The sequence below is a fragment of the Dipteris shenzhenensis genome, chromosome 25, assembly GCF_047967505.1.
Source record: "Dipteris shenzhenensis isolate YYH24624 ecotype China chromosome 25, Dip_SZ_1.0, whole genome shotgun sequence".
Taxonomy (NCBI): domain Eukaryota; kingdom Viridiplantae; phylum Streptophyta; class Polypodiopsida; order Gleicheniales; family Dipteridaceae; genus Dipteris; species Dipteris shenzhenensis.
The window spans coordinates 6457860-6472829 of record NC_141620.1 but is presented as its reverse complement, the minus strand read 5'-3'; positions in this window follow the sequence as shown (position 1 = coordinate 6472829).

The window sequence follows — 14970 nt, the reverse complement described above, 5'->3', positions numbered from 1 at the left end:
TGGGATTTTAAAATGTCTTTAATTTCAAGAAATACAGTTTCAAGTTTCAAGAGCCCCTCCATCGTAAGCACCGCTTGGTGTGTCTCTATGCTTAATTTACTCAACAATTCAGCTTGATGTGATATTGATTGAGGGGATGCATTCTCATGAAAGATCCCTCCCTCCTACCCCGCTCTCTCTCCCCCTCATGGTGGACACACACACACAAATGCACTAAGACCTCTCTCTCTCTCTCTCTCTCTCTCTCTCTCTCTCTCTCTCTCTCTCTCCCTCTCTCTCCCTCTCTCTCTCTCTCTCTCTCTCTCTCTCTCTCTCTCTCTCTCTCTCTCTCTCTCTCTCTTTCTCTCTCTTACACAAACAAATTCTCTCTTTCTATAGGAGTGGCATCAATGCCTTCAATGTTTCCAAGGTCTTTGCTATCCACATTGGTTATACAGATCACTATATCACCATGATGCACCTCATGATCATCTTGGACATAGAATAGCCATCCTGAAGAAGATGATGGATCAGAATAAAGGCGTTTATTGCCACAATCTAGTTGTGGATCTTGCACCGATGCGTGGCAAGACCTTCAATGTAGGCATTGACATAGCCCCAAGATTAGGGAGTGAGGTGAAGGACCTCAATCAGAACTTCATCATGACCAATGGCTTTAATCAAGGCCACCTCTAGATATGAGACACCAATGCTGGCAAATTTGGCAAATCCATATCTTTGAAAGATCCCAAGGGAGATTGTGCTCTAAGAGGGTCATGGCATGAAAGTTGGGGACCTTAGGAACTATGTTGGCTCTCAAGTTGCAATGTTGCAACAACTCAAGATGCCCAAATCATGCAACAAATCTCCAACCCCTTCTAGTAGATAGAATTGTGCAAAAGAAGAAGCTTATCCCCCTCCACTTGTTGCTGACCGTTGCACAATTGCAAGACAAAATATCGTGATGAGAATGATGCTATGAAAATGTTGTCGAGGAAATAGAATTAATAGAACTCCATCATTGAGCACAAACTTCAAATACAGCATAGCTTTACCAAGTTAGACCCAATATTTAGAGCAACGTCTACAACGATCCCATATTTTATGTCCAAAGAAGCCGACAAAAGGGTAGTAACAACTACATGTATCAGTCCATCACGTGTAGATCCTTGTATAATATGTGAGCATCTCGTCATAAAACAGGCCTTTACATCCATTAAAATGTTTCTTGAGGGTATTTTCCAAACAATTGTTTCCTATGCGATCAATTGATGGCCACCTAAATTGCCTTAGACTGCATAAATTTTCTATTGCCTCTTATTACAAGGAAGTCAACAAAGTGCATTGTAACATGATGTTGGCCGTTCAAAATATTTATCTCAAGTGAGCACAGATGTCATAGTAGTTATATAACCATCTCTTATATCTTTATGGCTACTAATTCCAGACCTACCATGTGCTTGAGTCTGGAGGCTTGGGAAGAAGAGGAGGGAGCCCCACGGGAGGTTAGGGTGTGAAGGAGGGAGCCTGGAGGTTCAAGGGTTGAGGAGGGAGCCTGGCGGTTCAAGGAAGAAGATTCGAGGGAGCAGGAGGAAGCCTCTCGAGAGGTTTAGGGGTGAAGGAGGGAGCCTGGAGGTTCATGGGAGGAGGAGGAGTCATGTGGCGCCAGTGCATACGGGGTAGAGCGACAAGACAGAGTAGCAAGTTGGAGGGTTGGAGGGTCAGAGGGCCAATGGGACATGTGGCAAGGTAGCGGGGATGCACAAGTGGTGGCAAGTCTTTAGAGTGAGTCAGAGGGTTAGAGGGCTAGTGGGACACATGGCAAGTATTCACAACTAGTATGGCAACCCAGCAACCTAGACCACGTGGCATGCGATGGGTGGCATAGGCTAGCATACACATGGTGGCCCGAGGAGACAGTTGCCGTCGATGCCAAAATTTGAGTCTCCCTTCAATGCTCAACCACCCTGGGGCCTAGACGATGTCTCTCCCACTAGCCTCCATCTGTGATTCTCTTGCATCTGTCGTTGCAATCTCCCCAAGCCTCTCATGTTCCCAAGTTGCTCCCTGGCATTGCACGCTCCTCCTTGCAAGCTGCTCCCTGGCATCACACACTCCTTGGCATCCGTCAAGCTCCATGGCAACACTGGCTCTCTGGTGATCGAAGGCCATCACTTGATTAGGTATTCAAAGATGGTGTGCATCATCAGGTTCCCTGGCCTCGCTTTGGTGATGGCCTTGCAAAGCGATAGAGCATTGGTGGTTCGAGTGTGATCGGATCCGGCAAGCCATTGAATTGGGAGGAGGGTCTGGGACTGCAAGCTACAAAGCCCTTCAAAGCAAGCTTCTCACAGAACAGTGATCAAAATATGGGCATGGCGATTTCGTGATTCCAAGCTTCTCACGATGGCGATCAGACTGTGGACGTGGCGATTCCGCAATTCCATTGTGAGTCGTTGCCATTAGATTTTGCAACCTTAATGTAATGGGTGGTACTTGCTACTATTTTGGGTGGGAATACTTTAAGGGGTGCTTTTCAACCCTTTCATTTCCCTATTATGAGCTTTGGACTGCAAAAAAACACATTGTTTTTTTTGTATTGCTGGATCTTGCTCTTTAGGATTTAGGGTTTAGGGTTTAAGGTCAAAAACACATTGTCAGCCAAAAACACATTGAGGGCGAAGCCCATATTATCAGCCAAAAACACATTATTAGCGCGTCCTCAGTTTTCCCCTCCCCTAAACTGTGAAAAAACCCAAATTAAATATTGAGTATTTGCCGTGTGGATCCAATATCCATAGTTGATTATTGGAATGCAAGCACATAACGTCATTATTTCTCTTGATTATTTGTATGCTAGGCCGCTCCTCTTTTTTGAGCACATCCGTGAATCATTTATCGAGCAAAGGGTAGACGATGAGTTCTTGGGAAAATAGTTCTTCATGCCCAATGACCCAAACGATTGTCCATTATGTCGTAATAAAAAAACTTGCCATTTTTATATAGTGTTTTTTAATAAGATTTTATTTTAATATATTTTTAAATATATTCCTTATTTTTATGATAACGGGGGGGGAGAGAGAGAGAGAGAGAGAGAGAGAGAATCATTGTAACAGTCCCAGAGAGAATCATCGTAATAGTCCCCATAAGAAATAGTCCCTCAAATCTCGACCAATTCTCTCTCTCTCTCTCTCTCTCTCTCTCTCTCTCTCTCTCTCTCTCTCTCTCTCTCTCTCTCTCTCCGTTATCATAAAAATAAGGACTATATTTAAAAATATATGAAAATAAAATATTATTAAAAAACACTATATTAAAATGGCAATTTTTTTATTATGACATAATGGACAATCGTTTGGGTCGTGGGGCAAACACGAACAACTATTTTCCCATGAACTTGTTGTCTACCCTTTGCCCGATAAATGATTCACGGATGTGCTAAAAAAATAGGAGCGGCCTAGCATACAAATATTCAAGAGAAATAATGACATTATGTGCTTGCATTCCAAAGTCCCCGTAAGAAATAGTCCCTCGAATCCCAATCGATGATTTTCTCTCTTTCTCTCTCTGCGTCTCTCTCCTGTGTGCTAAGGTTATAATAAAAACAATGAACAATGGAGACCTTAGCACACAGGAGAGAGAGAGAGAGAGAGAAACAAAAAATATTATTTAAAATCTCTCTCTCTTTGCAAAACAAAAAATATGATCTAAAATCTCTCTCTCTTTGCAGAAATAGAAACAAAAAATATTTTAAATTGCAAAAATATTTTATGTAAAGAGAGAGAGAGAGAGAGAGAGAGATTACGGAAACAGAAACAAAAAATATTATTTAAAATCTCTCTCTCTCTTTACATACAAAAATTATTATTTAAAATCTCTCTTTTTAAAAATTGTTTGTGATGTGTGTGTGTGTGTGTGTAAGATTTTACAACACCCCTTTGCATAGTGAAAAGACAAAAGAGCGAAGATAGACAATAAAATAGGACAAATTGCATTAACGGAAAAGTTTGTATGAGTCGGTGAATCCCTATTTATAAAGGAAACTAGCAGTGGGGCCTTTTGTAGACATGACTTTGTGGAAACTATATAGAAGTTGAGCTTAAATAAGTCCTGGCAAGCATCACTTTTATTGAAGAGGGGATTCTGCCTACCTGCCACCATCCAACAACAAAACATGGTAAGAACCAGCTTAACTTTGATTGGGAAGATAGGTGTCATAAACACCCCTCCCTTGTTATTGGGGTCACAATAAAATAGAAGCTTAACCGTGAACTTGACCAGCAAGATGTAGAAATGAAAGTGAAAAGAGGGATTATAGGAATAGGGTGAAAAAACCTTATGGAGGATAGAAGTAAATGAGAACTAGAAATGAAAGATAGATTAAGGATTTAAAGTAAGTGACTATAGAGGGGGGTTTTTGAAAGGGGGATCATAAAGGGATATTGTGAGGGGAATTATAACAGGGAAAAATTAATGGAAGTTTTTTAAGGGAACTTATATAAAGAGAGAAGGGGGAGGGAAAACAAGAAGGAGCATAGAAGAAAATATGTATAGAGAGAGGGCGATGAAGAAATAAAGAAGGGGGAGGAAGATGAATATAAGGAGAAGGGGGAAGGAAGGAAAAGATACATATATAGAGAAGGGGGGGGAGTATATATATATATATATATATATATATATATGTAAATATAAAAAAAGGGAGGAAATTATACATGAAGATATATGAACAGGGAAATATATAAAAAGGGGGGGGGAGGGGGGGGAAATGTAAACGAAATTTATATAAATAGAGGGGGGGAAATTAAGAAAAGACGAGCAGATTTAATGAAAGAAGAGTTTGGAGAGAGAGAGAGAGGGGGGGTGAGAGAGAGAGAGAGAGAGAGAAGGGAGTGTTTTAATAAATGGTGGGGAGTGTTTTAATAAACAGAGAGTGAGTGCAGGGAGGGCAGAGAGGAATAGGGGTCAGTATGGGTGAGTGAGTGACATGATGCGAGGAATGGTGGGGAGTGATGAGTGGGGAGTTGTAGTAATAGCGACTCGTGAGGGACTTAGGAGGTGGGGAAAGGTCGGGGTGAGGCATAGGTTAAATAGGCCAGGAAGGAGGGAGGTTTTTAGAGTCCGTAGAAATACGAAAGGTCGTGCAATGAAATGGCGAGGGTTAGGAAGGGATAGAATAGGAATATAATGTGTCAGTTTAACAAAACAAAAAAATAGAAGAATTACAAAAAATTGGAGTCTTTTAGTTTAATAAAAGTAAGAAATTAAGTGGCGTTTCATTTTTTTTTAAAAAGAAAATTAGGAAAGAATACAAGGAAGGTTTATGGATATTAGGGAGGAACTTAAGGAAGAGAAAGTAATAACGAAAATTAGAGGAATTTAGAATGGAAAAAAAGGAAATCAAGAAGAAAAATATATATATATATATATAAAGAAATTTTTGGATAATAGAAAAATTAAGATCCTTTACAAAAAAGAGAAAAAAATTAACAATGAAGGAGAAGATTAATAAGGGACTTAAGAAAAAATGGAGACCATTTAAGGACAATATTAAAAGGAAATTTTAAAATAAACGGAAGGAGCAATAAAAGTAGGGTCAAAGGAAATAAGGAGAAAATGGAATATAGGGGAAGATAAAAGAAATAATAGAAAATTTTTATTTAAGAAATTAAAAGTAATAAATAAAGTAAGATTATAAGGGGGGAAAAGGGAATATTTAAGAAGGAAAATGCGAGGGAAATGAATGGAGAGTGGGTGAAAAGAGGGAAATACTAGGGAGAGAAATTGAAAGGGGGGGGGTTGTCAGGGGGAGAACTAATGAGCAAGTGACCAAACCAATGGAGGAAGGGATAGTAAGTGTGTGTGTGTTTCACACCCAAAAAAAAAGTCTCTCTCTCTCTCTCTCTCTCTCTCTCTCTCTCTCTCTCTCTCGTGTCTCTCTTTCTCTCTCTCTCTCTCTCTCTCTCTCTCTCTTTGTGTCTCTCTCTCTCTATGCGAAGGTCTCTATTGTTCATTGTTTTTATTAAAACAAAAACTATTCTTTAATAATTGCAAGATTTAATAATGTTAGAGAATTGGAGGCCTGATCTCTCTCTCTCTCTCTCTCTCTCTCTGGCCTCCACTTCTCTAATGATGTTAGAGAAGTGGAGGCCTGAGATGTCTCTCTCTCTCTCTCTCGCTCTCTCTCTCTCTCTCTCTCTCTCTCTCTCTCTCTCTCCCCCCCTTAGCACACAGGGGAGAGAGAGAGAGAGTGAGAGAGAGAGATTGTGAAAATAGAAACACAAAATATTATTTAAAATCTCTCTCATCTCTCTCTTTGTAGAATATTTCTACAAAGAGAGAGATTTTAAATAATTATTTTTGTTTCTATTTCTGTAAAGAGCGAGAGAGATTTACACTCTCTCTTTGTAGAAATAGTTTGTAGTGTAAGAAACAAAAATAATTATTTAAAATCTCTCTCTTTGTAGAGTACACCGCAAACTATTTCTACAAAGAGAGAGATTTTAAATAATTATTTTTGTTTCTATTTTTGTAAAGAGCGAGAGAGATTTTAAATAATATTTTGTGTTTCTATTTCTGCAATCTCTCTCTCTCTCTCGTCTTCTGGGGGGGAATGTTGGCATAAGGCTCATTAGGTGATGCTTGGCAATTAAGCACATGACTTGAGTTAATGGGGAGATGACTACTACATGGATCGACACAGCAGCGATTGGTCCATGCATTAGAAGGTGGTGATTGGTTACTCTTTGCATGAGAAGACACTTGGCCAAAGATGGTGCAGCTTCCTGACGAGGAGAGTTGTAGAAATGGTGGTGGTTTCTATATGTATGATGTCTATGATACAGTCAGTCCTTTTGTCGAAGGCCTTGAGCCTCTGTATCGAGTCTAGCTCTTTGTGAGCTCTAGCAACTGCTACTAGTAGAGTCTTTTAGGGTCATAGAGAGTCTTTGCTTTCACATTTGTAATGCCAAAAAACCGAGTATGGGTGAGGCTCTAAATCTCAGTTAATAGACTCTGATTTTGTGTCGCCATCTTGAGTTTCTTTGTTGTTTATACATACTGCATCATCTCGTGGTTATTGAGCACTTACATGCAAACTCTACAATCAATATCCTACAATTTTCATATATTTTTAAATATAATCCTTATTTTTTTGTTCTCAATGGATGCCGTGTCAGAGCCCTTAAGGTTAGGTGTTTTTGTTTTTGGGTGTGTTATATAGTGTTTTTTAATAATATTTTATTTTCATATATTTTTTAATATATTCCTTATTTTTTTGTTAATGAGGGGATCTCTCTCTCTCTCTCTCTCTCTCTCTCTCTCTCTCTCTCTCTCTCTCTCTCTTTCTCTCTCTCTCTCTCTCTCTCTCTCTCTCTCCTGTGTGCTAAGGTCTCCATTGTTAAATAAAGGTATCGTTTTTAAATAATATTTTTTATTTTTGCAGGCACTCCATTGAGCTATTAGCAGTAGCTCTGTAGACTAGGACCTTCTTTTGTTTGGCGAGGTAGGTGATATTTTCTCCTTGCCACTTGCATTTGCATTAATATATAGATAAAAAATAAATGAAAATGGACTTAGTTTTTAGTTCAATTTTTATTTGTTAGATTAGTATTTTTAAATAATCTTTTTGTGTGTTCTGGAGAATATAAAGAAAAAAGGAGACTATTATTTGAAGTTAACAAGAATCTTAGTTATTTCAGTTTTTGTGTGTTAGATTAGTATTTTTAAATAATCTTTTTGTGTGTTTTGGAGAATATAAAGAAAAAAGGAGAGTATTTATTTGAAGTTTACAAGAATCTTAGTTATTTCAAATTTTGTGTGTTAGATTCGTATTTTTAAATAATCTTTTTGTGTGTTCTGGAAGACATAAAGAAAAAAAGAGACTATTTATTTGAAGTTAATAAGAATCCTAGTTACTTCAGTTTTTATGTGTTAGATTAGTATTTTTAAATAATCTTTTTGTGTGTTCTAGAAGACATAAAGAAAAAAAGAGACTATTTATTTGAAGTTAATAAAAGGCTTATTTAATGAAAAATGGAATTAGTTTTTATTTTAATTTTTATTTGTTAAATTAGTATTTTTAAATAATTTTTGTGTGTGTTCTGAAGAATATAAAGAAAAAAGGAGACTATTTATTTGAAGTTAACAAGAATCTTAGTTATTTTAGTTTTTGTGTGTTGGATTAGTATTTTTAAATAATGTTTTTGTATGTTCTAGAAGACATAAGGGAAAAAAGAGACTGTTTATTTGAAGTTAACAAAAACTTATTTAATGAAAGCTAGAGTTTGTGTGTGTGTGTGCGCGCGTGTGTGTGTGTGTGAGGTCTCAAAATTTAGGGCAGCCAGATCGAGCTTGCATACCTCTCTGGTCTTGGAGTAAGAAATCAAGGCAGTGTTGGCTTTATGTGGGCAGCTTAAACTAGGCAGTGTTGGTAATTAGGCTTGGTTATAGATGAGGATGAGAGGTAGAAGAAGTGTTTGCAAAACGACATAGCTTGCATCATAGCTTAAAGAAGATGCCCTTCTTTAATAGGGAGTTGAGCATCAATTAAGAATCCAATGTAGGAGGCTTTGATAGATGTATAGGATTTCTCTCAATCTTTAAAGCCTTGAGCTAATGCAGTTTGACAACTGAGTCAATATATATCCCTAAAAATGTTTTTCTATTTTGTTTTGGCTACAGTTTGCAAGGATGACTTCTGTCATTGTTCCCCACATTGAAGAGGAAATTTCTGGCATTGTGGTGCCGTCCTTTTGCGAATGACAAAGTGTGTGTGCAATGCAACGAGTTGCAAGGGCAGAGAGTTTTACAATTTCTAACATTGTCATGTCATCTTTTTCGTGAACGACAAAGCCTTCGTGCAATGAAATGAGTGGCAAGAGCGAGGACTTCAACCCATGGGACAAATCAAACACTTAAGTGCTTCGCTAAACAAAATGGTATTGCTATTAAGTCCATCCATAAACATCGCACTTTTGCTATAATGAGATGACTTAGAGGGGAGGGAACTTCCACCCATGCAACAAAGCATGCAAGGAAGTGTCTGTCATCTTCAAGGCAATATGGTCTATTACGCGTCCTATGAAGTCAATTCAAAATGTATGCGAGTATAATGGTGATGTGAATGCTATGAATACACTATTTCTAACATCCTTATAGAGAGAAGTCCATCCAGACAATGATGGAGTGGTAACAGAGGGTAGGGGTGGTTGGATCCTCTGAAACTCTCATTGAGAGGATTGCTCATATTGAGAATAATGTAAATGACACGAACCAGTACGTACGACAAATTTTAGGGGGGTGGAGAAGGCTCAGTAGTATGTGATAGAGGATGTAGGCTGCAAGTTGACAAAGCTAAAAGAACAAGTTGATTTGTTGTGCATTGAGGTGTCAACATTCAAAATTGGTTTGAAGAGGCTAACAACCTTGATGACAAGGATGAATCGTAAGTTGGAGCACGTTCTAGCTCATGAAAATTGAGATGGTTTTGGGACTTCTATATTGTTTTTTGTAAAGGATCGCAAGCTCTTCTATGGTATTTGCATACTAGGGTCAATCTTAAGTTATTTAGTAGGATAGCCTTTTGTGCCTACCACACAAAACTTCTGTATTTGGTTTTCAATTGCAATAATATATATTTTTTAGCTTTCTTATCTTTATTTGATATATGTGGCAATGTAGTCAAATTAATGTAATTATGGATTGTACATGTAAATAGAAATACATGGATATCTGTGAGCTACAATTGATGGAGTATCGTTATATGTGAGTGAGACACTTATTTAAAGTGTGTTAGAGTCTCTCTCTCTCTCTCTCTCTCTCTCTCTCTCTCTCACTCACTCACTTCCCAATATTTGCATTTTACTTACATATATGTTATAAGAAGTGTCACCCTCCTCTTTAGGTTGCATCTAAGTCCATTTTATGTGCTCACAATCCTCTCAAATAATGTAGAAGGAGCATGCAATGTATGCAATTTGATGCATACTATGTTTTCTTTGCTTATCTTTTGAAGGATGCTCCACTTACAAGGCTGTAACCCAAATCTTTGTAACAATACCATTTATATATATATATATATATATATATTCTCTCTCTCTCTCTCTCTCTCTCTCTCTCTATATATATATATATATATATATATGGTTGTGTTTGTAAACAAACGATGGTAAAAGAAATAAGAGAAAAATTACTTTCAACAAAAAAAACAAATTCTCATAGGAGAAAATTATGGGATTCAACACGCACGGCACGTCGCAGTATTGCCAGTCAGAGAACAATGTTGAAAAAACAAGGTTTTAGACACATGGGGCCAATTGTAGAGGTTGTTCATTGCAAACAACATAATCAAATGCAGGGACATAATGATGTACAATTAAATGTAGATAATTTAATGTGTCTTGATAAGAGAAGATTATTGCATTCAACACGTAAGGCATGTCACAATGTTGCTAGTAGGCAGAGAACAATGCTCAAAAAACAAGGTACGAGTATAGCTATGGAATGTATGAGTACGGAGCTTGCTGATAGTCTTGGAGAAAGGAATGTTTTTTGTACTACAATTAGAAGTGTGAGAGTGCAGCCACGTGCAAGCATGGATTCTCACTTTCTAGAGCCAGCAGAATCTACTTTTTGCCTTGATGGTGCACTGAATGTGCAGCATTGTGTTGTTGGGGGCAGAAATACAATAGATGCTCCAGTAATAGGTACAATAATTCAATTGGATGCAGCTAGAGATTATGGGCATTCAAGGGCACAAGAGCCTGTTGTTGGCAACAATAGGAATGTAGGTTTAGGTTACAGGGGGATCCCATCTATCCTGCATCGATTTCCATTAAGGGATGACATAGGGCACCCATCTTTGTATCCATTGGTTTCAATAGTCGTGTTGTTCATTCACTTGGAAGTATGGATTACATATGTAGTTCTGTCATGCTCAATTGTGGAAGTAAGAGACCAGAAGTATGCATCAGGTTGTGGGAAAGCATTGTTGTAAAGTTGGTCGTGTGTCATTGTTGCCATTAGAAGATCCACCTGAGATCATGCTATAAGCAGATCATTTAAGGATAATATAAGAGCCTATGATAGTGTCATGGCGTTTGCCTCATTGGGAGCCCAAGTTGATCAAATGTTTTATGGGAATAGGGGTATACATAACTTTCATGGCACGATGTACCATCGTGTTGGGAGTTTGCTACCTAATGAGTCTAGACAAGTGCTTCCACGGTTTGCACAATTATATGTCCATGATACAGATCATGAGTTGCAAAACTGTTTGGATGGGATGCCTGGTTTGAATCTTGGCATTTTGGAATTGTTGCAGAGGATGATGCACGTATGCTAGTGCACTGGTTGTTGTGGGGGAAGTATTGAGAAGAAATCCACATGCAAACTTGAAGATGGTAATTTGTGAGAGCCGATCAACCTCAAGATAGTACTTGGTCCCAACAGCTAGCGAGGTTGCCGCTCTCATGCCAGGACAAGGGGATGACTCTGATGTTGGGAATCGAGACATCCAGTTTTAAAGATGCAATGGATTGATAACCAGAATATCTAATTTGCATCGATCATACATGTCACTCATGTATGTTCTTATATTTCCCCGAGGGGAGGATGGATGGCATTAATATATCCCTTAAAGAGATGTTCCTACTCACGTATTATTACATGACGTACAAAGGGAAAATTGTGTGACACGGACATTATTATGCGTACCGTCTGCAAGTAAGGCCTGATACAAGTGCGTGCCTTCTACAAGGGGGGAGATTGTTGCAACAATATATTGTTGATGCATATAGTAGCATGGAAGAGTCCAGATTAGTGTGGATACGCAACAATCAATCTTCTTTACGTGTAGAAGTTTATCAAGGATTGATGGGCATGGTAAACACAGCTGATGCGGTGCATAATGTACTGGACATTGCTACTAGGCGTAGAGTTGTGTTGCCATCCTCTTTTACAGGAGGACCACGGTATATGTGCCAGTTATACCAAGATGCAATGGAAATTGTGAGAAAAAAGGGTAAACCAGATTTGTTTATTACGTTCATTTGCAACCCAAAATGGTCAGAAATATCTGAAGGATTGTTGCCTGGTCAAAGAGCACAAGATCGCTCGGATTTGACAACCCATGTATTTTATAAAAAACACAAGGATATGATGCAGTCAATTATAAAGCATGATTTGTTTGGAAAAGTAGCTGGATATGTATGTGTGATTGAGTTTCAAAAGAGAGGTCTTCTCCATTCTTACATACTATTGATTTTGGAAGGTGAATTCAAACCTACTAAGGTTGGTCAGTATGATCAATTGGTATGTGCAGAAGTGCCAAATAAAACCCTTTTCCCTGATTGCATGAGATTATTACACAATGCAATGTTCATGGCCCATGCGGTGCACTTAATATCAATTGCTTGCATGTTTGATGGCAAATGCAGTCGTCACTATCCACATCCCTTCTCTTAGTCTACTATGGTGGGTAACGATGGTTACCCTATCTACATGTGTCGAGATGATGGTAGAAAGATACGGGTAAAAGAGGGTATAGTGGGGATAATCGTTGGATTGTGCCATTCGATCCTTTCCTCTATATGAAGTACAAGGCACATATCAATGTTGAAATTTGTTCCACAATTACTGCAGTCAAGTATTCATATAAATATGTGTATAAGGGTCATGATAGAGCAACCGTCAGGATGCAGATAAATCCTATGGAAGGACAAGGACAACTACACAACCCAGTCAATTGTGGGATTGATTAGATCAATAGTTACCTAGATGCACCTTATGTATCAGCATCAGCAGCATACTGGCGCATTTATGAGTATGATATGCATGATGAAAAGCTAGGTGTACAAAGGTTGTGGGTCCATCTTCTAATGTTGAATAATGTGATATTCTGAGATGATAATGATTTGCACAATGTGGTGGATAGGGAACAGAACTGAAAGACTAGCCTCACGGAATGGTTCACTTACAATTGATTGCAACATGATGCAGATAATTTGCTTTACAGTGACTTTCCATGTGAGATGGTCTAGAACAAATCCAATAAAAAGTGGTCTAGAAGAAAACGGGGCAATAGCATTGGTCGAATGTATAACATTTCTCCACCTACTGGTGAATTATATTTCATGCGTATGCTTCTTAACGTTTCCAAGGATTGTAAGTGTTTTGATGACTTGCGCAATTTTGATGGGCAAGTTTGCCCTACTTTCAAGGCAGCATGTGTAGCCAGAGGGTTGTTGGAAAGTGATGAGGAATGGTTTATCTGCATGCAAGAGACCGTTTTACATCAAAGTAGCACATAGTTGAGGCACCTTTTTGTTGTAATTTTGATTTTTTGTGAGCCAACATCACTAGGAATTTTATGGGAAAGATTCTCGGACGATCTATCGAATGATTTCTTCCATGCATTGGAATCAAGTATGATTGACTGTCGTGGATTGGCATGGAAGGAGGCTCTATGGTACTTGGAGCACATTCTCCAACAACATGGGAGAAGGTTGGTAGAGTTTGATGGATTTCCTGCCTTGGATAGATCATGTGTATTGGCAGCTACAAATGCTCTATTGCAAGACGATAAGAATGTTTGATGTTGAGAGTGAGGCACAACTTGGTCAACGGATGGACAGTACCTTAAATCATTGTCAACGGACTACCTTCGATCAAATTCTGGCAACATTCTATGTTGGTGCAGTGTTTTTTCTTGATGGTCCGAGAGGATCTGGAAAGACTTTCCTATACAATTGTCTGCTTTCTCGGTTGCGTGGGGAGGGGCATGTCGATTTGGCATGCGCTTCTTTTGGGATTGCAGCATTGTTGCTAAGCAATGGATGCAAAGCACACTCGTGGTTCAAGATACCACTGGATTTGGATGCCACCATCAGTTGCAATATAAAGGTTAGCAATCATCTTGCAGATGTTCTGAAGATAGCAAAGTTGATAATATGGGATGAGGCACACATGACTCATCGATTCACATTTGAGGCACTGGACAGGACGCTACAAGATATCATGTCAAATGACCAACTGTTTGGTGGAAAGGTGGTGTTGTTAAGGCAGGATTTTAGGCAGTTCTTGCCAGTTATTCCCAAGGCAAGACGAGAGGACATTGTCAATGCTACATTATGCCACTCAAGGATTTGGAGATGCATCAAGGTATTGAAGCTGATACAGAATATGCAGATTATTTAGGAAGGTGATAATTCAATAGAGCTGGAATTCATACAATGGGTGTTATATATTGGAAATGGAACTATTAGGTGTATAAAAGAAGACACGGTTGCAATCCCATCAAAGATGCTTTTAAGGATAAACTCCATGGAAGGTTTGATTGAGTGGGTGTATACAGGACTTGCAAGGGTTGTGGATTATGGACCGTATTTTTGAGACCGCGCTGTTCTCACACCTCGAAACCTTGAAGTTGATGCAATCAATGCTACTGCACTAATGGCAATGCCTAGCGAGGAAAAGGAGTATCTAAGTGCAGACTTAGTAGAGAGCTCATGTGGAGATTCTTTTTTGTATGCAGTTGAGTATCTCGATCTTGATGGTGGATACCCACTTCATCGGCTGGCTTTGAAACAAAATGATCCGTCATTTTGTTGCGCAATTTGAATCCTCAATAGGGATTATGCAATGGGACTCGGCTGATATGCAAAGAGTTTCACACGAAGGTATTGGAAGTTGAGATTATCACTCGTACCAATGCTGAAGATAGGATGTTCATTCCAAGAGTAACTTTCATTCCCAGTAACTTGAAACTTCCATTTGATATGAGAAGAAGGCGATTTCCTAATAGGCTAGTATTTGGCATAACGATAAACAAGGCACAGGGCCAAACAATTTCTATCCTAGGCGACACCTGTGTTTAGTCACGTGCAATTATACATGGCTTTCTCGTGTGTCCGATCATCAAATGCAGTCAAAGTATTCCTTCCAGAGAGTGTGGATTGGGTTAGTGAGATGAGGATGTTGAAATGAGTTGTACCACAA